This window comes from Sminthopsis crassicaudata, chromosome 2 (assembly GCF_048593235.1).
Source record: "Sminthopsis crassicaudata isolate SCR6 chromosome 2, ASM4859323v1, whole genome shotgun sequence".
Taxonomy (NCBI): Eukaryota; Metazoa; Chordata; class Mammalia; order Dasyuromorphia; family Dasyuridae; genus Sminthopsis; species Sminthopsis crassicaudata.
In genome coordinates this window covers 138215141-138238480 of record NC_133618.1, presented here as the reverse complement: position 1 = coordinate 138238480, position 23340 = coordinate 138215141, and the positions used below count along the sequence as shown (strand labels likewise).

Here is a 23340-nt window from a genome sequence, read left to right as displayed (position 1 = left end):
TTAAACTTTAATCTTGAACATATAATCAGGTAAAGTAATTTAAAAACTAAAATATATTTTATACTTTTTTCTTTTTAAAAAATTGCTTCATGGTCAGAAATTTCTTAACAATAAATTTGGTTCTTTTTTTAAACTCCCAACTTAACAAACTCTAAGTAAAATGAACATTTCCACATTCATAATAGAACAGAAAAATAACTATACACAAAACTGCAAATATATCTCATATAAAATTTGTTTTCCTTTTTAAGTACCTAAGTCTATATGCAACTTTCAAAACTCCCTTACTTGTCTGTGATTCCTTCTGGCCTTCCTTCTGTTCTTTTTGGTGCATTTTTTAAAAAATTCCTTCGATCACCCTCTTTTCTTTCTTTTCTTTTCTTTTTTTTTTTGGGGGGGGGACAAACCTATCCAAACCCTCTCCTAATAGGAAAAAATGCTCATAATAAATATGCACAAACAAAACAAATTCCCATATTGGCCATGTTCAATCTTTTCTTGCATCTTGAGTCCACTACCTTTCTTTTAAGAAGGAAGCACCTTCCTTGTTTTGAACACTAGTTTTCCATTAGTGTAGCCAGACATGATGTTCTCTTTTTTGATATTCATGACCTAGCATTAACTTTACAATCACCTATAATCCCCTAAGTCTTTTTTTTCCAAATGAACTGCTATTAAGCTGGGGCTCTCCAATGTTTTAATTATTCAGTTTATTCTTGAATCTCAGTACTTTTCATAGACTGCTTTCTATGAACTTGAATTTTGTTTAACTTGCCCATCGTGGCAAGCTGTTCAAGTTATATCTGTTGTCTAGCATAATATTGATTCATTCTAAATTGGCACAAGTAAGATAAGAAATCTTTTTATGTCATCTTCCAAGTTACTGAAAAAATACTGAACAGGATGAGGTCAAGGACTGTCCTTCACGTTAACAGTGATCCATTAATCAATACTTCTGGTACAGTTGTTTATTCTTCCAACAAGCATGGGACCATCAAACTGCACTATCATCCAAGCCTACTCCTCTTATGGGATCCCCACATTTAAACAACCTTTGAGATTACCTAGTTGAGGCTCCTTGTTTTAGAGAATGAAGAAACTAAGACCCTAAGTCACAAAGTAAAAAAAAAAAGATTCACTTTATTTGTTTAAAAAATTCAAATAATGGCATACCTTCCCCTTTACACTACTCAGTAGCTGTTGTTCCATGAAGTTGGGCCCTTTATATATTCACAGTACCACAACACTGTGATAAAGCAGGAAAAACCCCAAATAATTCAAATCATGTTATATTTCAGGCATAGACCCAAATTTCTATTTCCTTATAAGGAGCAATCAGCAATTCATCCATCTCTATGATTACTCACTGTTCCCCTAGGAAATTAAATTGGGGCTTATATCCTTTGAGATATAAAATAAATTCTGCAAAAGTTGTTAGATAAAAGAATGTAAAGGAAGCCCCCCCCCCAACCTGTCTCCAGTTTTTCATCTCCAAGTTTTAAAAACCCATTAAGGGCAGAATCAGGAAGTATCTTTGACTGAACTGTAATGGCATTTCTCTGAACCTGGTCTGGTCTCCATCATCTCTGGTTCTTCACTTTCTGGATTCTCAAGTCCCAGATAAAACTCCACCTCTTAGAGAAAGCCTTTTCCAATTTTCTTAATGCTAGTGCCTTAACTCTGTTGATTACCCCCCAATTTTATACTGGATATAGCTTGTTTGTACAAAGTTGTTTTCTTATTCTCTCCTATATTCAACAGTAAACTCCTTAAGAACAGAAATTGTCTTTTACTTTTCTTTGAATCCCCAATTCTTAGTCAAGTGTCAGGAACATTGTAGCCCCATTGTAAGAGCTTATTAACTGAATAAGGGCAACATTTTCATCACAGTCATGGATAAAGTTGAAAAAGATCATTCATCCAGTATTTTGAACTGTTAGACCTAAAGCCCTTCCCAGTTAGGGAAGAGTGTGTTATCCTTAGTGATGATGATGTGGCAACAACTACCAGACTATGGAAGAAAAAAATCTATCAGGCTTCATTCAGAAGAAAAAACCCAGACTTTTAGAGTTAAAAGGGTCCTTAAAGATCACTAAGTCATCAATATAAAAATAAACAAACTGAGGCTCAAGTGAAGGAAATTACTTCCCCAAGCCCAAGTACTAACTCAAAAATTTCAAAAACTCCTGAAATGTTAGAAAGCTCTGAGTGATTCTGAGCAAACTAATAAAGCCAAAAGAAATGCAGAAAGACCTAATAAATGATTTTTAAATAGTAGGACCAGAATTTAAACAGATCTCAAAAAATCAACCTGTGTCAACTGACACTATGACACATACTAGAGAAAGGAAGATGAAAATTTGTATTTCAAAATAAAATTGTGATATCTGCTTATAGTCATCTGTATTCAAAGAACACTTGCATAAATAGCAAAAATGAGTAAAAATATTTTTAAAAATCTTGTATTGATCAACACAATCAGTGCTACTAGTCCTTCCAGTGTCTAATTGGCAGCCAATTCTCAAAGGCCAACCACCTAAAATACCAAACAACAAATAGATCAGTCTAAGCAGAGACAGAAAACTGTTTGCAGCAAAGGGAGAAAGAGAAAAACAGAATTAATGCAGTCAGTAAATATTACTGAGTGCCTATTACTTAACCACCAAAGAATTTCTATAAAGTATTCAACAGATCTGATCCTAATTCAAAGGACTCATAGGGGAGAAAAGAAGTGAGAAGAGCTTATGGAACTAAAAACTAAAAAAATTAGTCCAGGAGATGAACAACAAAATATCAAGAATTCTCCATGTTATCAAAGGCAATAAGTAACAGAACCAATCTAAAGTTGGAGAAAAGGAGAAATCTCTCTACTCTTCAAAAAAATAAAAGAAAATCTTTACAAAATCATCATTCACACTGTGTTTTACAAAATAAATGCCTTTTTTTAATCAATGTATCTGCCAAAATTTTGCAAATTAAATCTAATAAATGCACCAAGCTTGCTCAGAAACATTGCACTGAATCCTTCAAAGTAAATATTCATTTTTAATGCAAATAATCATGTTCTGACTCAGACTCACTGATCAACAGCAATTTTTTAGACAGACTACAAAATTTTACTACCCAAAATCCTTCTTCCTTCAAACCTATAATTTTTTTAAAAACTGACTCTTCTTTCACTACTTCTCCCTAGATTTTTTTTCACTCCTAGCTCCCTCCTCCCTGGCTCCAAGACCATAATACTGTCTCTCCCTCTCTCTTTCTCCCTTCTCCTCTTCCTCTTCCTCTTCCCCTTTCCTCCTCTTCCCTACTCTCTCTCTCTCTCTCTCTCTCTCTCTCTCTCTCTCTCTCTCTCTCTCTCTCTCTCTCTCTCTCTCTCTTTCTCATTCTCTCTCTCTCTCTCTTTCTCATTCTCTCTCTCTCTCTTTCTCATTCTCTCTCTCTCTCTTTCTCATTCTCTCTCTCTCTTTCTCATTCTCTCTCTCTCTCTTCCAAAAACCAAAATAAAATCCACAATAATAACCACCAAATCACCAACACTTAACCTACAGAAAACTGAGTAGCACCTAACAAATAATATTCATATTTTACCTGTCCAAAACATGTCATCAGTCTGCTTGGTTTCCCTTTGGGTCTAGCCAATATTTTTAAATTGGAGTCCATGTATACATCCAAAAAGGAGCTTCTAGAGTTTACAGGAGCCAGTTAGTTCTCTGCTGACAAGAACATTTTCCTTCTATAGGAGGAATATTGTAGAATTTGAAGAAAGGGCAAGATTCAGACTCAGGAGATTCTCCATAGACCATATGCCCACACACATGACCTAATACACATACTGGACCTAATGGCGATGACATCAATTTCTTTGACTTTCTGAAAGGGCATAAATATAAGTGATGAAATGCCCTATGTAAACTCAACTAAATTAAGTGATATAGTGCTCAATGTCACATATAGAAACAAAAAAACGCTGAATAAACAAATAAAGAGGAGCAACTAAATGACAGGGTCCTTGATCATGGATACTAGCCCTTTCTCTCCAATGTGACTAGACCATTCTTTAAATGATGATGCAATTTTTTACAAAACCACATAATGTCAGGGATTTTTAAAAAATAATATTAAAAGATACTTGAGATAAAGTAGTGTGAAATCTTAGAGGTCATCTAATCTAATTCCCTCATATGATATTGAGAGAGTAATAAAAATTTAACAGACTCAAATTAATTCAACAAATAATTAAGTGTCAAATATGGGCAGGTCAACTACCAGGTTGATTGGCTTGAAATCTGCATCACTGAAGAGAATGCTTATACCAGGGAAATCACAGACCTACTAGGGATTAGAGTATTGGCAAGCACTAAACTAGATAATGGGAATTAAATAACCAGCCTCAAAGAAGCTTTCATTTTCTTGAATTGTCTGCAATAATAAAAATAATCTGTAATAATTCAAAGTTTACAAAACATTTTCTGAATAACAGTCCTATGAGGTAAGATACAACAAAATACATTAGACATAGAATACTAAGACAATGGAAAAATCAAAGACCAAATAAAATAGAAAGTCAGTAATGGACAAATACTTTCCCAACATACTTTCTAAATTAAGCTATTCTGTAGAGGGTTAGAATGCTGGAAAAGTATACCCTCCACACAATTCAATTTCAACAAACTTTTTAAAAATCATCTACTATGTGCAAAGTACCATGAAGATGCTGACATCTTCCAAAACCAACCCACCAAAATGGTCACTGACTTCAAGAAATTTGCGATGTGCAATGGCAAAACAGCCTATGCATAAATTCAAAATGCAGAAGGAAAAGTAAGAAGGATTTGGGAGGGGTTGTTCTAACTCCTGAGGATCAGGAAAGCTCCATGGAAGAGGTATGTCTTGAGTTAAATCTTAAAAGGAGAGATGAAATTTAAGATGTGGAGAGAGAGAAAAGCATTCCACTATGAAGGTTTATGCAAATATACAAAGGGAGGAGTTGCTAAATGACTCAGTAGATAGAATTCTGGGTCTAAGGTCAAGAAAATCTGAGTTGAAATACAATTTAAGATACTTACTAGCTATGTGATCCTGTGCAAGTAACTGCCTCAGTTTCCTCATCTGTCAAATGAACTGGAGAAGGAAATGGCCAACCACTCTAGTATCTTTAACAAAAAAAAAAAAAAAAAACCCAAATGGGGTCACAAAAAGTCAGCACAACTGAAAACAACTAAACAGAAAAAATATTGGATACAAAAATTAAATTTTTTTAATGTAATAGAATTACAAGAAGACTAACACAAGGCCTACTACAATGAAGGACCATAGGTCTTTGAATTTTGTTTAACAAAAGAATAGGGATTGTGATTAATGGTAATTTACCCAGCAAATTTAAGTATAATCCTGAATGAGGGAAAAAAGAATATTGTACAAACTGAAAGACTTTCAGGTATTTGTGACAAAAGCTGCAGAACTTACGGGAAAATTGGACATATAACATACATGAGAAATATAAATACTATGGACCAATTATAAGGGACTTAATAAGGAAAAGTAATTCACTTCTTACATGTGAAAATATTATCAGTTCTTTTATGACTGTCATCTTAATTGGTTCATTTGAAAGCTAAACAGAATATGATGGGGTGATTCAAAAAAATAAAAAAGTAAAACTATGTAGGGAGAGATAAAAAGGAACAATTATCTCATACAAATGAAGCAAAAAATGAAAAATTGATAACAGAGGAAGTTAGCAAGGGAAAGGCAGGTAGTGCAGAAACCTTACTCTCATCAGAAATAGGTTAAAGAGAGAACGACATATATGTCCAAAAAGGTATAAAAGTCTACTAAATTCAGAAAGAAATAAGAAGCCAAGGGGAGGGGGGGAGGATAAGGGAAGGATTATTGGAGGGATGGGTAGGTTAAAGAATAGAATGGCTAGGTAGTAGGTAGAAAAGTAAAGCAGAAAAAATATACAAATGGGATGAGAACAGTGAGGAAAAATAGAAAGGAAGAAAATATGAAACAAGTAGATATAGTTTAGAATGTGAATGGGAAGAATTTACTCATAAAGCAGGAACTATATCAGATTAAAAATTCTGAATTCAACAATATGTTGCTTTCAGGAAATGCTGTAAAAATGAGAAATACTACACAGACATAAAATAAAGGTCAGAAGTAGAATTTATTATATTGAAAAAGCAGGGGTAGTACATAATTTCAGACAAAGTTAAAGCTAAAATAGATTTAATCAAGAGAAAAATGGGGTAAATACAATATGTATCAGTCATATTATTTGATACTGATATACCCTTTAAGATAACCAGATAGAATAAAATACCTGAGAGTATATCTGCCAAAACAGACACAATAACTACAAATATATGCATAAAACACTTTTTAGACATAAAAAGTTATATTCAAATAAATGAAGTAATATTTATTGTTCATAAATAGGTACAGACAATATAATTTTTAAATGAATATTTTACCTAACTAATCTATTTCTATAATGACACCCCAATTAAACTATGAAAAAATTATCTTACTAAGTTAGGAAAAAACTTAACAAAGTTCATTTAAAAGAATAAAAGGTCAAGAACTTCAAAGGAACCAGGGGAAAAAAATGTAAAGGAAGAAGATTCAGTAGTATCAAACCTTAAACTATACTATAAGGAGAAAGTATTGTCAAAGTATAAAATGGATACTTTTGATTGTTTTAAACTAAAATTTTCTTGTATAGAAAAAGATATTCAGCCAATAACAGAAGGGATGCAGAAAACTAGAGGAAATCTTTCATAGACAATCTCTCAGGATGTGATTAGATTGGATGTTGCTAGGGTATAGGAAAAGATGAAATAATTGATTTAGGAAAAAATGTGGAAAGAATTGAACTTACAAAAGAGGATGCTATTTACTTTCAAAAAAATAGATGACAAATGGAAATAATCAGAATATAGTCCTACATGAGTGGAAAAGTATGTTTATAAACATCTCTGTGTGTGTGTGTGTATACATACATACATACATAGACATATATCCGTATTTAATTGTAGCTTTCTTTGGGTGTTGAAGATGAAGTAGAAAGTGCACAGCAGAGAGAGACTCTAAGTTTATGGTATCATCCCCCTCCCATGGCCCTCTTCGAGAATGAAGGACAAAAAACAAGAAGAAGGAGGAACCATATAGGCAAGACCCTTAATGTCAGGTTATACAGTTGATATTTTCACCTCAAAGGAATGAGAGCTATTGAAGGTTTTTAGCAGGAGAGTGATATATTTAGGCCTGTGCTGTAGATATATTACTTTGACAGCTGTGTGAAGGATGAATTAGAGATGGGAAAGATTAGCACACCCATTAACTAGTAGAATATCACAGCTCAGGGGCAATAGTAAAAAAAAAGCCTGGACTGTGGTGGTGGAGGCAAAATTAGAGAGAAATAGTCAGATACAGATGTTTAGGAAGTAAAATAGGTGGACAAGGCAACTGATTGGATATAGAAAGTGAGTGGAGGGTGATACAGAGATAGCCTATTAAAATCACATTTTCTCTGTTCAGATCAACAGAAATTTATCAAGAGCCTATTTTGTGTAAGCCATTTTGATTAAAAAATAATTTTTTGGTAAAAAAAAATTTTGATTAAAAAAAGGCAAAAGTGAAAAATTGAATACATTAGACTAGGGAATACAACTTATGGGGGAAAAATGTGTCTGTTTCCAAAGATGATTGGGGGAAAGAAAAAGAACCTCTATGTGCCAGTATATATTTGGTAGCTCTCTTTGGGGAGGTAAAGAGCTGGAATTAGGGGAATGTCCTTCAATTGAGGAATGGCTTAACAAGTTGTACTCTATGATTGTGATGGAATGCTACTGTGCTATAAGAAATAATGAATTCGACGATCTTAGAAAAACATGGAAAAACTTGCATGAAATAATGGAGAATAAAATGAGCACAACCAAGAGAACATTGTATATAGTAATAACAATATTGTTATTGATCATTAAAGAAGTACTTTGAGCAAATGAGTCATTTTGACTATTATAAACATCCAAATTAACTTATATAAAGGGCATATGAAGAAAGATGCTATCTGCATTCAGAGAAAGAATCAATAAATAGAAGTATGCATAGAATAATTTTATACACATACATACACATGTATGTGTGTCTAATGGTAGTCATCTCTAGGTGGGGGGAAGGAAAAAAAAGATACAATAATTTATTATATAATTAAAAGGAGTAGCAAGTTGTACATAATAGATTTGCAGTTTCATGTGCAATCACATCTTTGATTCTATTATGTTATAGAAATGCTTATTTTTATTCCACAAATTAGAAAACAAAATAAATATGAAAAAGAAAAAAGATTTTAAAAAGATAATTTGAGGAAGGAGAACAGACTAACAATTCAGGGTACCAGGATAAGTGGGTCAGAAAAGATGGCAAATGAACTGAACCTTGAAGAAATCATTCACCTCTGACCTTGGTATCCTAAGCATATAATTATCTGTTGGTGACATTTATTATAAAAGAGTTCTGAAATCTCACCCTGTTCTCTTTTCCTTTGAATTTTTATCAGCATTCCCTATCCTTAGAATGGAGGTCTGGCACAAAGCTAACTGAAAGCTTTCTCTTCCTTTAAAACCTCAGTCAGGTCCCACCTGCTACATGAAGCTTTTCATAATCACCATAAACAGCACTGAGCTTTTAATTTTTTATTCTTCATTGAAATCTTTCCTTTTCACTAATCACATTATAACTTGTATTACATTTATTTGTATACATATCTTAAATTTCTATTATATCGTAAGCTCCTTGAGATGAGAGATTATATTTTGTTTCATCTCTGTATCCCTCAAGCAGGTCCTTGAAAAGAGTGGGCATCTTATAAATGTTGGCTGAATGAAGTAACTGTCCAAGGTGCATACATTGAGCAGAGACATCGACAGCAAGAAGACCCAGTCATAAATCTGTCTACCTAGGATGCATCATCATAACCAATGGAAAATCTAAGAAGGAGATAATACCAAGAGGCTTCCCCAGCAGTCTCATAACTTAACTCCTGACAAGAAACAATTCTGGGAAGGATGACTTTCAGTGTTTTATTGCTGTTCTGTTTATAGAGGGGGGGAGCAGTTTATAGAGTGGTCTTTCAAGTCAATAAGTATCTATTAGTAATGTATTAAAAAATGTATGGCTTAATGAATAGATTACGAGAGTTGGAGTAAATAATAACTGAGCTCATATATAGCCTCAAATATTGGGCAAATCATTTATTCTCTGAGACAATTCCCTAGATAACCTAGACAACAGGTTGATTTCTGCATTGATGAAGGGACTTCTCACAGTTAGAACTAATGAAATTACAAATTGTTAGAATGCCAGAAAAACACTATATCATAAATATTTTCTTACCTGGGCATTCCTTGGCCCCAGAATTATTTCAACAGACCCAAGAAACAATTTGATTCAATGCAAATAACATTAGACATAACTCTGTAACTGGCTAGCTATGAGACACTGGATAAGTCACTTTAAACCCTTCAGTTTCTTCATCTAAAAAATGAGAATACTGAACTAAATGATCATTGCAGTTTCTTCCAGATCCAAGAATCTAGGATTCTACTCAAGTTCCCTCATTCTACCAAATACATTGTTTGCTGTTTCCAGCTGAAACCCTCCAATCAGGAAGGAAGGAAGGAAAGAGAGAAGGATAGATGGAAGAATGAGAGGGAAGGAGAAAGAAAAGATTTGTAAAATATTTACTACAGGTCAGACTCTGTGCTAAATGCTTCACCAATGTTATCTCACTTGATCCTCACAACCTGGAAAGCAAATACAATTATTATCCTCATTTTACATTTATGGAAACTGAGGCACAAGATCACACAGCTGGTATCTGGCTAGATCTAAACCCAGGATTTTAATACCAGACCCTGTGCTCTATCTACTGAGCCATCTAGATGTTGCTATATTCCCTTCCTTTATTCACTGTTTCTCATTGTGAAAAAAAAATTTTTAATGGCAACATTCTCAAATTCTTAAGAAAAGGGGTCTTCTTCTAGGAAAACCATCCAAAACCATGTGTATGATGCCACTGCTTTATCATTTCAACCATGTCCTACTCTTTATGACCCCATTCTTGGCAGATAGAGAAATGGTTTGATTTTACAGATGAGGAAACTGAGGCAAGCAGAGTGAAATGATTTGCCTAGTATCTGAGGTCAGATTTGAACTCAGATTCTCCTGACTCTAAGCCCTGCACTCTATTGACTACACTACTTCACTACCCTAGAACATATATGGATTCAGGATATATAAAGTACATTTTCTCTGTATTATATAAGCTTCCCTCTGCATAAATTCTACCTGATGCCAAATTTCTTAGAGTTCCACCTTGTACTAAATACATAGAATCAAGAGAATATTTGACATTGTGATGGATTTTTTAAAAATTAATTTTAAACACACTTAAATAGTAATTCTAACCTCCCCTTCCCAGATGAAATAACATCAACAATTCAGAAAGGTTAGAATGATGTTAAATGAGATAGAAATGTGTTGTGCCCCTATAATATTCCATTACTTTTACCAAAACCATTTTTTCAATTTGGTAACAGACTTGGTTGTTCACTGTTTTTAAAAAAAAGAAGAAAAAATAAACTTTTAAATTTACGTCTAATTAAATGAATTAAAAAATTCCACTGGACTCAAGCAGAAATAGAGAATCATTTTATATACCAAGAATCATTATCTCAAGAAGGAAAAAATCCTTGAGCCATAAAAAATAAGCAACTCTTCTTAGAATAGTCATTTTAAAGGCAGATGGGGTTAGAACTGTTTGCTGTTCAAGCAATCTACAACTGTAATGTGTTGCATAAAAAGATGAATGAAAATTAATTATTAATTGGAAGAATCAAACTTTAGTCAATAAACACACAAATAATGAAAAATCTATGTTCTTCAGTGTCACACTTTGGCCAGGTAGGAAGGATATGTGGTGGATAAAAATGGAATAGATTAAAATAAAAGGAGGAAAGTAGAGGGAATCACATAGAATGAAGAGTTATGAATGGAGAGAAAAAGATGTCTCATATCAATCCTCCTATTAGATAAAATTGTGTTCCCCTGGCTGCTACAGGTGAGGGGTAATTAGTCTTGGCCCAATCCTGCCACATTAAAAACCATTCATCAAGAACTCACAGGGAAATTACTGGCAAAGGACTGCCAGATTAAAATGTAAAACTCAGCATCAATTAACTCTAGAATTCTTTTAAACATACATTAATCCAATAATCTCTTGAATAGATATTTAGCAATTACAGCATTAAATCAATCAGAATACATACAAATTTCTAATATTCCCCAATACATGTCTTCAATCTAGTTAATACATCAACTTTAAATTCAATAAAACTTTGAAAGAACTAATTTAATGACTCGCAAATTTTGTAATTCTCTCCCCCATAGCTAAAAGTTAGGGAACCCCTGCTCTATCAAATCTATATTCTGGGAAGTTGTGCCTCTCTTAATGAAGGTAAAGATCACTGAAGCTTTTCTGATATCATATAATACTACTGATTCATATGGAGCTGGAATTTTTTGAGAAGGACTGTTAACTTCTCTTCTACCTTTTACTTGTTAAGTACCCAAATGGAGGGATTCACATTTATTCCTATTTAATTTCATTTTATTAGATTTCAGTCAAATGACCAAGCCTATCAAGATCTTTTTTGAATCCTCAAACTAATCAAACTATCAAACTATCAAACTAATATGGTCTCCATTCCTTCTATCTTTATTTCATCTGCATTAGTAAATCATCTATCCCTTTATCCAAGTCACCCATAAAAAAAATTAACAGCTGACATTTATATAGTGTTTTAAGGTTAATAAAACATTATGTGGGTATAGGGGTGTGTAGGTAGATGTGGATTGTGAAGGTCTGGGCTAGCTCCTCTGAAGGGCTCAGAATAAGTCCTGGCCAGGATAAGCAAAAGTCTTTGCCCCACGCTGGGCACCAAATTGTAAAGGTCTGGTGGTCTCTAAGTTATCCTTCCAGCCTGCCGTCCCAACTCTGTCCCAGCCTCCACTACCTCCTTGCCCTCCTGTCCTCCTCTTTTATCCTAGCAGAAATTGCAGTGAGAACTCAAAGGAGCTTGTGAGAAAATACTTCAACCAATGAACTTGCTCTTTTTAAAGGGACATGTGAGAACTCAGGGGCTTGTGAGAAAATTACTTCAACCAATGAACTTGTTCCTTTTAAAAGTTGTGTGAACTCCTTTTCGGAACTCCTTTTAAAGGTGTAAACTCATTTAAGTATGTAAACTCCTCCTCAGAAGTTCAAAGGTATAAATTCCCCCTAAAGGCTGGAACTAAAGGTGTGAATTCTGAGCTAGAGAATTGCCCAGACAACCTGAGTTCTCATCTTGTAATCCTAACAGTGGATGTGTGGGTAAAAGACACAGAGACAAAGAGAAGATAAATGTGTAATTTATTCTTTACAATAACTCTAAGGAGTTGGTGCGATTTTATGGACAAAAAGGTTGAGGCAAACCGAAGTTAAGTGACTGGTCCAGGGTCACAATGCCTAGTTAAAAACCATAGGACCATGAACAAAGAGGTTCTAGGAGAACTCCATTGGAGACTTCTTGCAATATTGAAAATGAATTTTTAATCCAACAAGAAACAGTCCAGTGTTCAGGCAAGAATCTTTCACCCCTATATTTTAAGCTATGGTCCAAAAGTACAAATTCTATTCTCAAATATCACCTTTTTAGCCAACCTTTTGCTTTCCAGATCTGAATCATTTTCCTTCAATGGGCAACAGTATGGAAAAGATATCATATATTCCCAACGTCTTTAATTTCTTACTTTCATCTGTATAATCCTTCTCATAGTATCCTTGTGCTTATGTGAATAACTAGAAGTAGATAGTTGTCTTCTATTTTGATAATTCTTGAGATATTCTCTGTAATGTCTTAAATATATGGACATATCTTGGATATGTGTCATGGCCTGGACAATGCTCTAGGAAGACAATAATATCTCTCTATTGTTATCACTTTGACAAATAGCTTCTTAAATAACCCTAAGCAGAACAGAATCATCTACCACTATTCTTCTGTTCTTCTGACCATTACTAGATGATCTCTCCCTTAATAACTCTATCATATATTATATCACTCTTGGAATGAAAATCAGCTTATTATGTCTCTAAGCATCTAGCTCCATTGTCTTTAGGAAATATGTTTTGAGTCTAACCTTTTTTTTTTCCTTTCTCCCCTATGTAACCCTCTTCACTTTTCATCATCTTAGCAAAGATCATCTCCCTTCTTCCACTTCAGATCCTTTTTCCTATATGAAGGCTCATTTCCCTTTTTCTAAAAGAATATTACATTTTTCCTAACAATCTGGATTATAAAGAGCAATTTCTCCTGGAAAGAACACAGATAACAGTTACTCAGCTATGGCAGAAATACAAGTACCGGACATTTGATCTATGTCCCTGAACAATTAATCTCCTCTCCATATGAAGTAAGATTTTTAGTAACATGAATCTACCTACCTAAAACCTCCAAACCCCTATACCGCCTATTCAAGAAGTAGAGAAATCACTTCTCACCAATGATACTCTAATCAAAAGTACTGAAGCAATAACTTCCATCTTTACAGTCCAAATCCTGAAAGAAATAACTTGGCACTCCAAAAGAGTATAGAAAGATAGTCAGCCAACAACTCATCAGACTTCACCTTGGAAACTTCACCTGCCTAGCTTTTAAATTCTGAGAAGGATCTCGAGTACTTAGAACCCTAAGGCTGCAATTGTTAGTTTCCATTTATATTCACTCCTGTAGGTCCTTTAAAATTGACACTTCTTTGCACAAAAACACATTATTTTCTTTTTTAAATGGATGAACTGTGTGACCCTTTGGAGGAACATTTTAAAAAGAGCAGCTAAATAATGCAACTATGACCTCCCTAGCATCTCTAAAATCCTCTTTTTTTCCCCACAAAAAGAGAAAGGAAGAATACCAGTAGAAATAATAAATGCAGCCAAAAGGGTACCTGAAATGTTGCAAGAATAAATTCTCTCATGAATTTTCATCACCATATTTTCAGATTTTGAGTGAATAAAGAATTATTCTGGGAAGAGAATTTTTCATGGTATGTTAATAGACTATCACAAAAGCTTGGTGAGGCAAAAACTTCATAATTATGTAAACTTGGAGGGGGAGAATGGTATTCCCACAACTTCCTCCCTATTCACTGTAAGAGGGCTCTGTACTAATCTCTTGCTTTTTTACTCTCTACACTCCATTTTTTTAGTGATATCATCAGATTTACAAGGGTTCAAATAGCACCTCTATATAACTGTTTTCCAAATCTACATCTTAGCTCTCTCCACACATTCACTCTCATATCTAGGAAGTTGCCAAGACTTGTGGTTTCTATTTCCACAATATATCACTTATCTATTCCCTTCTTTCCACTCACATGGCCCACCATACTGATTCAGTCCTTCATTGACTTTTACCAAGACAATAGCTTTCTAGGTGGTCTGCCAACAGTCAGGCCCAAACAGCTGCCAGATATTCCAAAAGCATCCTGTTACTCCTCTGTTACTCTACCTAGCAACTAGTGGATAAGATACTGGCCATAAAGTCAGAAAAACTTAAATTCAAATACAACCTCAGACATTTACTAAGTGTGACCCTTGGGAAGTCATACAACTTGACTGCCTTCAAAAAAAAAATTTCAGTGGCTCAATACAAATTCTGTACAAATTCCTGTTTGGAATCTAAAATCCTTTGAATCTCCAAAATATAGGTAATTCAATAATAACAATAACTATGGTTAATTATTATTTTAATAATAAATAAATTAAATTATAATTGGCTATTTGATAAATGTTTTAAGAATTTTAAATGAATAAAATTTACTTATTTTAGTAATAATGTGTTAAGATCTTTTCCATCTTCAAAAGGTAAGTAGTATAATAAGAATAAGTTAACATTTGTTTAGCACTTTATAGATATCATTTTGATCCTTAAATATTATGAAATAAGTATTATTATTAATCTTCATTTTATATATGAGGAAACTAAAACGCTGAGAGATTTAATAGACAAAATTGAGGTCTTGGAAGCAGTAGTGTCTGAGAATGATTCAAAGCAATTTCTTTCTTACTCCAAATCCAAGGTTCTATTCACCATACCATGTTGCCTCATATTTTCATAAAAACTGCAAGTTGTTAACAACCATATTAAAGAATGCCATGAATCATTAATAACAGGAGAAACGCAAATCAAAGCAACTCTGAGGTTTCACCTCACAGCCAGCAAATAAGCAAAAACAGCATAAAAAGTGGTTGCTCATCGTTAAAGCTTTGGGGGAAAGACAGGCACACAGATGCACCACTGGTGGAGTTGAGAATTGGTCCAACTATTCTGAAAGACAATTTGGAACTGTGCTAAGAAAGTGACTAAAATGCCAATACTCTTTGATTCAGAAAATCCAATGCTAGGCATACACCCCAAGGAGATCAACGATAAAATGAAAGGCCTCATATACAAAATATTTATAGCATCTATTTCATAGCAAAGAATTGCAAACAAAACAGACATCCACAAATTGTGTAATAGATAAACAAACTGGTGATATATGAATGTGATATATGAATGGTAATATGGAATATTACCATACTATAAGAAACAATGAATATAAAATACAAAGACATATGGGAAGATGGTGTAAAGTGAAATAAGCTTGAACTTGAAAAACATTCACAATGACAACAATAGAAGTGGAAAGACAGCAACAAAGAACCTGAAATGGAAATGCTGTGATATTAGAATGGTGAAGTATAACCCCAAAGAAGAAGCATGAGAAAGCACCTACCTCTCTACTTTGCAATGCAAAGGACTAGGAGTATGACAGATAATGTCAGTCTTTTTCAATGTATTGGTCAGTTTTATTTTTGTTTCAAGGGATGGCTTTATGGGAGGCAGTTGAGGGGTATAGATATTTGGGGATAGGTAAACTATGTTTTAAAAAAAATCAATAATTTTTAAAAACCTTTTTCACCATATGACTCCAAATCATCTTATCAAGATGATTTATATATTATCTACTTGATGTTCTAAGAGAAATGGCCTGCTTACATCCTTCATGCATGAAATTCCATATCCTAAATTTCCACATTTATACAGGCTCTCTCTCTCCTGCCTGCAATGTTTCTTTTTATGTACATCCCCTAGGTCTCTTTGAGGCTCAACTTAAGAACTATCTCCTACAAGAGGCCTTTCTTGACTTCCCAGTTATTAATGCTGTTATTTTATATTTTTTGTTTATATTTTATCTCCCTCTGAATAAATTGGCTTTTCCTCCAATAGAATATATGCACCTTAAAAGTTACTATTTAGTTTCTGTATTAAATCTTAGTGCTCTCCCTCTGAAATTATTGTTAATTTATCCTGTTTGTATCTTATATATACACAGTTATTTACATAATGCCTTTCCCACTAAACTCTGAGAGCAGGGACTTTTTTATCTTTCTTTGTCTCCCCAAGGCTTAAAACAGTCCCTAGAATAGAGCAGATACTTTAAAAATGCTTGTTGAACTGAAATTGAATTTAATTACTTTTACATATTAAAGTGTATAAATGTTAGGGAAGGAAAATCATTAAACTGAGTTGAGAGGCACGAATTTAAATACTTGGACTGATTTTGGTCACGCCCCTTCAAATTTCCTCACCTACCAAAAAGAAATGGGGCTAATATAATATAATAATATATCCATCATAGGATTTTGAGGAGAAGGAAAGAGAAGGAGAGGGGAAGGGAAAGAAAGGTACAAGAAAGGAAAGAAAGAAGGGGAAAGAAAACTCATTTGATCCTCCCAACAAATCCTGGGAAGTAGGTACCATACTAACTACATTTTATAGTTGAGGTAACTGAGGCAAACAGGTCAAGTGACTTACCCAGAATCACCTAGCTATAAAGTATCAGTGGCTACATTTGAACTCAGTCTTTCTAAAAGAAGAACCAGCACTCTACCCATTGGGTCAGCAGCAGTATGTGAGCCACAAAGTTCAGTTTAAATGTCTTATCTCCCTAGATTTACTTACTATGTAATTCCCCCTATTTCCTTAATGTTTTTACTGTGTAATTTATACTTATGTTCTCAGTATGCTTATCTGTTATCAATCTTAGACCAACTGTTTTCTTGACATGCATTCCAGGTATTACATTCTATAGATGGAGTAGCATTGTATTATATGCAAATTCAGAGCCTAATAAATTCTGCCTAATCATTCTGAAACTTAGAATAACCTAGCCCATATATTATCATTAGCTAGTTTAGCCTAGCACATGGCAGTCATTTAATGTTAAGTTTAATTGCATTGAAAAATAGTACTTCTAAGTTTCTGAGCTCTGATACGGTGATCCTATGTCTAATCCCCAAAGCAGTCGGACACACATCTCCACTCCATGGTTAATAGTTTTAATTATCTATATCTTTATAGAATAAGAAAAGAAATTCCAAAATGAACAAGGACAATGAGTAGATATATGCTTCTTCCTCATAATCCCCCGGCAGGGGGGAGGGGAGGGAAGGGGGGGAAAATTAGCCAGCCCTGAAGGTCAACAGATTCCTAAAGTGTAGGAGGGAAATGGGAAAGGAGCCACTTACTATACTGCAAAGTACATGAAGGTACTCAATACTCCTAAAAGGATGCAACTGCCTATTTGTCCTATACATAGATGTCACGCAAAGATCTATGGGAAAATCCAGGTGACAATTTTCATGAAACTTCTTTCATAACAGACTGTAGTGTTAATAGGGTGATTTAAACTATAACGGGCTAATTCTCCAACTGATAAATAATCAAAGGATATGAACAGACAATTCTCAGATGAAGAAACTGAAACTATTTCTAGCCATATGAAAAGATGCTCCAAGTCATTATTAATCAGAGAAATGCAAATTAAGACAACTCTGAGGTACCACTACACACCTGTCAGATTGGCTAGAATGACAGGGAAAGGTAATACAGAATGTTGGAGAGGATGTGGGAAAACAGGGGCACAGATACATTGTTGGTGGAACTGTGAATACATCCAGCCATTCTAGAGAGCAATCTAGAATTATGCTCAAAAAGTTATCAAACTGTGCATACCCTTTGATCCAGCAGCATTACTACTAGGCTTATATCCCAAAGAGATCTTAAAGAAGGGAAAGGGACCTGTATGTGCAAGAATGTTTGTGGCAGCCCTCTTTGTGGTAGCCAGAAACTGGAAACTGAGTGGACGCCCATCAATTGGAGAATGGCTGAATAAATTGTGGCATATGAATATTATGGAATATTATTGTTCTGTAAGAAATGACCAACAGGATGATTTCAGAAAAGCCTGGAGAGATTTACATGAACTGATTCTGAGTGAAATGAGCAGGACCAGATCATTAGATACTTCAACAACAATACTATACAATGATCAATTCTGATGGACGTGGCCCTCTTCAACAATGAGATGAACCAAATCAGTTCCAAGAGAGCAGTAATGAACTCAACCAGTTACACCCAGCGAAAGAACTCTGGGAGATGACTATGAGCCACTACATAGTATTCCCAATCCCTCTATTTTTGTCCACCTGCATTTTGGATTTCCTTCACAGGCCAATTGTACACTATTTCAAAGTCCGATTCTTTTTGTACAGCAAAATAACTGCTTGGACATGTATACATATATTGTATTTAATTTAAACTTTAACATATTTAACAGGTATTGGTCAACCTGCCATGGCGGGGGGGGGGGGGGGGGGGGGGGAAGGACAGGAAAAATTAGAACAAATGGTTTGGCAATTATTAGTGCTGTAAAATTACCCATGCATATATCTGGTAAATAAAAACTATAAAAATAAATAAATAAATAAATATAATATAATATAATACCTTGAGTCTTAAAAAAAAAAAAAAAAAAAAAAAAAAAAAAAAAAAAAAAAAAAAACCTATAATAAGCTAGTTAATTAGGGTTTTTGTTACTGAGATGTTCCAAAAGTCCAACTCTTCATAATCCCATTTTGGGATTTTCTTGCCAAAGACACTGGACCTTTTATCATTTTCTTCTCCAGCTCATTTTACAGATGAAGGACTAAGGCAAACAGGATTTAGTGACTTGTTAAATGTCCGAGGCCAAATCTAAACTCAGAAAGATGAGTCCTCTTGATTTCAAGCCCAGAGCTCTATTCACAGTGCCATTTAGTTGTTCAATTAATTAGGGTGAGAGCAGCTCTGCACCAGATCACAGATTTAGAAGTGAGATAGATAGATAAATCGATAGGTAGGGGAGATAAATAGGTAGATAGATAGATAGATAGATAGATAGATAGATAGATAGATAGATAGATAGATAGATAGATAGATAGATAGATAGATGATAGATAGACAGATGATAGAGATAAATAGATAGATAGATAGATAGATAAGATAGATAGATAGATAGATAGCACTTTACACATCACTCATTTGGTCCTCATCACAACAACCCTCTGAGATAAGTAATATTATCAGCTCATTTTACTGAAGAAGAAACTAAGACTGAAACAAGGTAGGTGTCTTGCCCATACTTACAAAGCTAATAAATGTCTGTAGAAGGATTTGAACTCAGACCTTCTGACTATAAATCCAGGATTCTAGTCAGTGTGCCAACTAAACAAGCAAGCAAGATAGTCCCTACCCTCAAGGAACTTCCAATGGGAAAAGATAACATGTAAAGAGTTATTTAAAAAAAAAAAGTCTAGATAATTTACATGATTTGTCCAAGTTCATGCTGAGATAAGATTTACACTCTGCCTCCAGCTTCTGCAATCTATCCAATGCACCACAATGTAAAAAAGTGACCAAACCGAAACAGTATGTTGGAGAAAAAGAAGGGAGAAACATGTGCTGAAAGAAAGAGCACAAGCCAACTGAATTCACTACAAATTTTTTTTTATTATCTAATCTCAACTAGACCTTTGCTTCTTTACATAAATTTTTTATTCTTCTCTTTTTACCTCTCCAGCACACTAGCTGCAATGGTTGTTCCAAAGTTTCTCAGTCACTCTTCAGAATCCCTATAGCAACCTCTCTTCCCTCTCAAAGAGGATCTCACCTCTTGCTTTACTTAAAAAAAAAAAAAAAACCCTACAATTTTCCACTGTGAGCTTCTTCTACCCCACTTTACATCTCAAAGTCCTTTTTCAACATATCCTATTCTCTTTTCCTTTGCTCCAATATCTGATGAAGCCATGGATCTTCTTACGTCTTTGTGTACTTTGAATCCCAACCTTTCTCAGCTTCTCTAGCAGTCTGCCCTACCTTTCAATTATTCTCTATATTCTGTTCTTTCCTTATCTACTGACTCCTTCTCTATCTATACCAAAATGTCAAGTCTTCATTCATTAAAAAAAAACTGAATCATACCATTCCCTCAGTTACCTATATAGCTTTGCTCCCTTTCCTGCCAAACCCAAAAAGACTTTTCCTAACCTACCACCCATTTCTTAATCTTCTCTAGTGGTTTATAGTCTCAACACATGACAAGTTGCTCTCCAAAGTTACCAACAATTTCTTAAATGATAAATCTTGTAATTCTTTCCTCAGTTCTCACTCTACTTCATATCTCGGCAGATTCTGACCAAAGCTCCCCTTTTCCTAAATATGCACTTTTTCCTTGATTTCTTTGACACTTCTCTTTCACCAAGAAGGCAGCAGAGTAAAATGGGAAGAATATTGCATTTGGAGCCAGATAGTCTGAACCTGAATCCCAATTATACTCCCTTATTACCAATGCGAACTTGCACAAGTCATTATATTTCTCTAGATCTCAGTTTCTCAGTCTGTAAAATGAGGGAATTGGAATAGATGATCACTACAATTCCTTCAAGCTCTACAACTATTATTGTATCCTGTCTAAACAGTTCTCACAGTCTGCATTGCTGGATCATTTTTCTCCTCCTTCTGCCCACTAAATGTGAATATCCCTCAAGTTTCCCTCTTTGATCTACTTCTCTTCTGTCCCTTAGTACTCTTATTAGAGATCATCCCTACAAAGATAGCTACCAAATTTATCTCTCAGCCCTCAACTCTCTCTTGAATTCAACTTCTACATTACGAACTACTTACTGGATATCTCTCTACCTTAATGTTTCAGGAATATTTTAAACTCAACATGTCCAAACTAGAATTCACTAATTTCCCCCCTCAAAAAAAAATCCCTACCCCAAACTTCCCCAATGTCTTTTGAATGAACTAACATTAATTCAAATTCCCCAACTTGGGTTGTTTTCTAGACTTGCATTTCTTATTCCTTATATTCAATCATTGTCAAGTATTATGGATTCTACCTCCATAATTCTTTTCTTATCTATCTTCTTCTGCCATACAAGTGGGTACCTCTTTATTTCAAATCCCTTTCAACCTATCCCCTAGAACATTGCTACAGCCTCTGATGTATTCCTTTCATTTTCATGGCTATTATCTCTTCAATTCATAACTTCTATGCAGTTGTCAAATTGAAATTCCTAAAACACAGATCTAACCATATATACCGAACCCACAAATGCATGCATACTTAAATTGTTGCTATCTCTCTGTTGCCTAAAGACCTCCATAATCTCACTCCCCCCCTAAATTTTTCTTATTTTCTATCATTTATTTTCCTATCTTATTTTCTATCACTATACTCTGCATATTTTCCATCCCACTTGTAACAGCTCTTCCTTAAATACAACATTCCATCTGCTATCTTTTTACCTTTGGATAACTGTTCTCCCCTATCTGTAAGTCATTCCCTATTCACATCCATTTTGCAGAATATCTACATTCCCTCAAAACACATCTCACCTTCCACTTCAATACTAAAACTTACTCATTCCCTTCAGTAAACTAAAACTCTCTCCCTCTTAAAATTATTTTCTATTATTGGAAGTAGATACAGTATTTCCCCAGTAAATTGTATGCTCTGAAAGCTAAGCACTGTTTAGTTTTCTCTTTATCTTTCTGGCACCTAACACAAAATCTTTTTTTCTCTTTTTGCCAAGGCAATTGGGGTTAAGTGACTTTCACAGGGTCACACAGCTGCGAAGTGTTTAGTGTCTGAGACCAGATTTGAACTCAGGTCCTCCTGACTTCAGAGCTAATATAAAACAGAATCTTGAAAATAGTAGGCACTTTATAAACATTTACGAAATAAAACAGAATTCTAACCATTACTACCTGATTCTCTAGTGACTCCAGCTTTCCCCAATCCTTTTTCCTGTATTTAAATAAACTTCAATTCCTAAAGATCTCTTAGAGAAATCCTGCATTTAAGTATAGCACTTAAGAGTACTAGAAATTGAATCAGGAAATACTAGATTCAAATCCCAACTGAGAAATTAATGAGCTATGTAACCCTGGATAAATGACAATGTCTCTAAACTTCAATTTGCCATTCTGTAAAGATAGGATTATAAAGATAGGATTATTTATAACAGTATGTTGAGGGTAACAGTCAGTGGGGAATCTCTGGGTGAGGTATAAGACCCTTCAGCCCAGAGAGAACCTGCTAACAATATCTGGTTTGGCTCCCCATCTCCCCCAAGGGCTCTCGGCTTTCCAGAGAAGTCAGGGGCAGTGACAACCTGTGTTGTGATTGAAGCAGAGTGATACCAGGTGGCAAACTACATACAATAACAAGTTGTTTATGTGGTCCCACATGTGCAGTGTTGTTTTTGTTACATTATATAAAGGGGTAAATCCTTGGAATAAACAGACTCCATTTTTCCACCATCCTCAGGAGGCCCACCTCATCACTTCTCCACTGGAAAGCAGGTTATTTTAATCACCCCCATGTAGGAACTCTAGAAAGCAGGACTCAATATTTTAATCAATCCAACTTGGGGGCTCTGGAAAGCAGGACACAACAGTAGATCTGGGTTTTTGAGTGAACCAAATGAGATAAATTTGTAAAGTTCTTTATAAATCATAAAGCACCATATAAATGGCCACCATCATTATCAACATAATTGTTATTATTTTCTTTCTCATCACTTTCTAGGAGGGTAAAAGAAGGAAGAAATAATTCAAAAAAATAATGAGAAGAAATAATTGGTTAATCATAGTCCCTGCATTTTTGTCATTGAACAACTAAGGCTACTGTGTGAATGACAATAAAAGAAAAAGAAAGGAAGAAGAGGAAGAAGAAGAAGAAGCCATGCTTGGACAACAGCTAAAGAAAAGTTCATTGAGGTTACTAGGGGAAAATTTAAAATGCAATTCCTTTTCTTCACTCAGGAATCTTTTTCTGTTTTATTACTTTATT

General features: G+C 34.5%; 1 protein-coding gene across 13 annotated transcripts in view; it reads right to left on the bottom strand.

The window, feature by feature from the left end:
* Positions 1-23340, bottom strand: part of CSGALNACT1 (chondroitin sulfate N-acetylgalactosaminyltransferase 1) — a 395383-nt gene that overhangs the window by 240222 nt on the left and 131821 nt on the right. For 7 of the 13 annotated variants that reach the window (XM_074287428.1, XM_074287425.1, XM_074287424.1 and 4 more), the window contains one exon: positions 5070-5156. The exons of the other annotated variants lie outside the window; for them this stretch is intronic. The gene's annotated coding sequence lies outside the window, so the exon portion shown is untranslated. The remainder of the gene's footprint in view (positions 1-5069; positions 5157-23340) is intronic. 13 annotated transcript variants of the gene reach the window in all.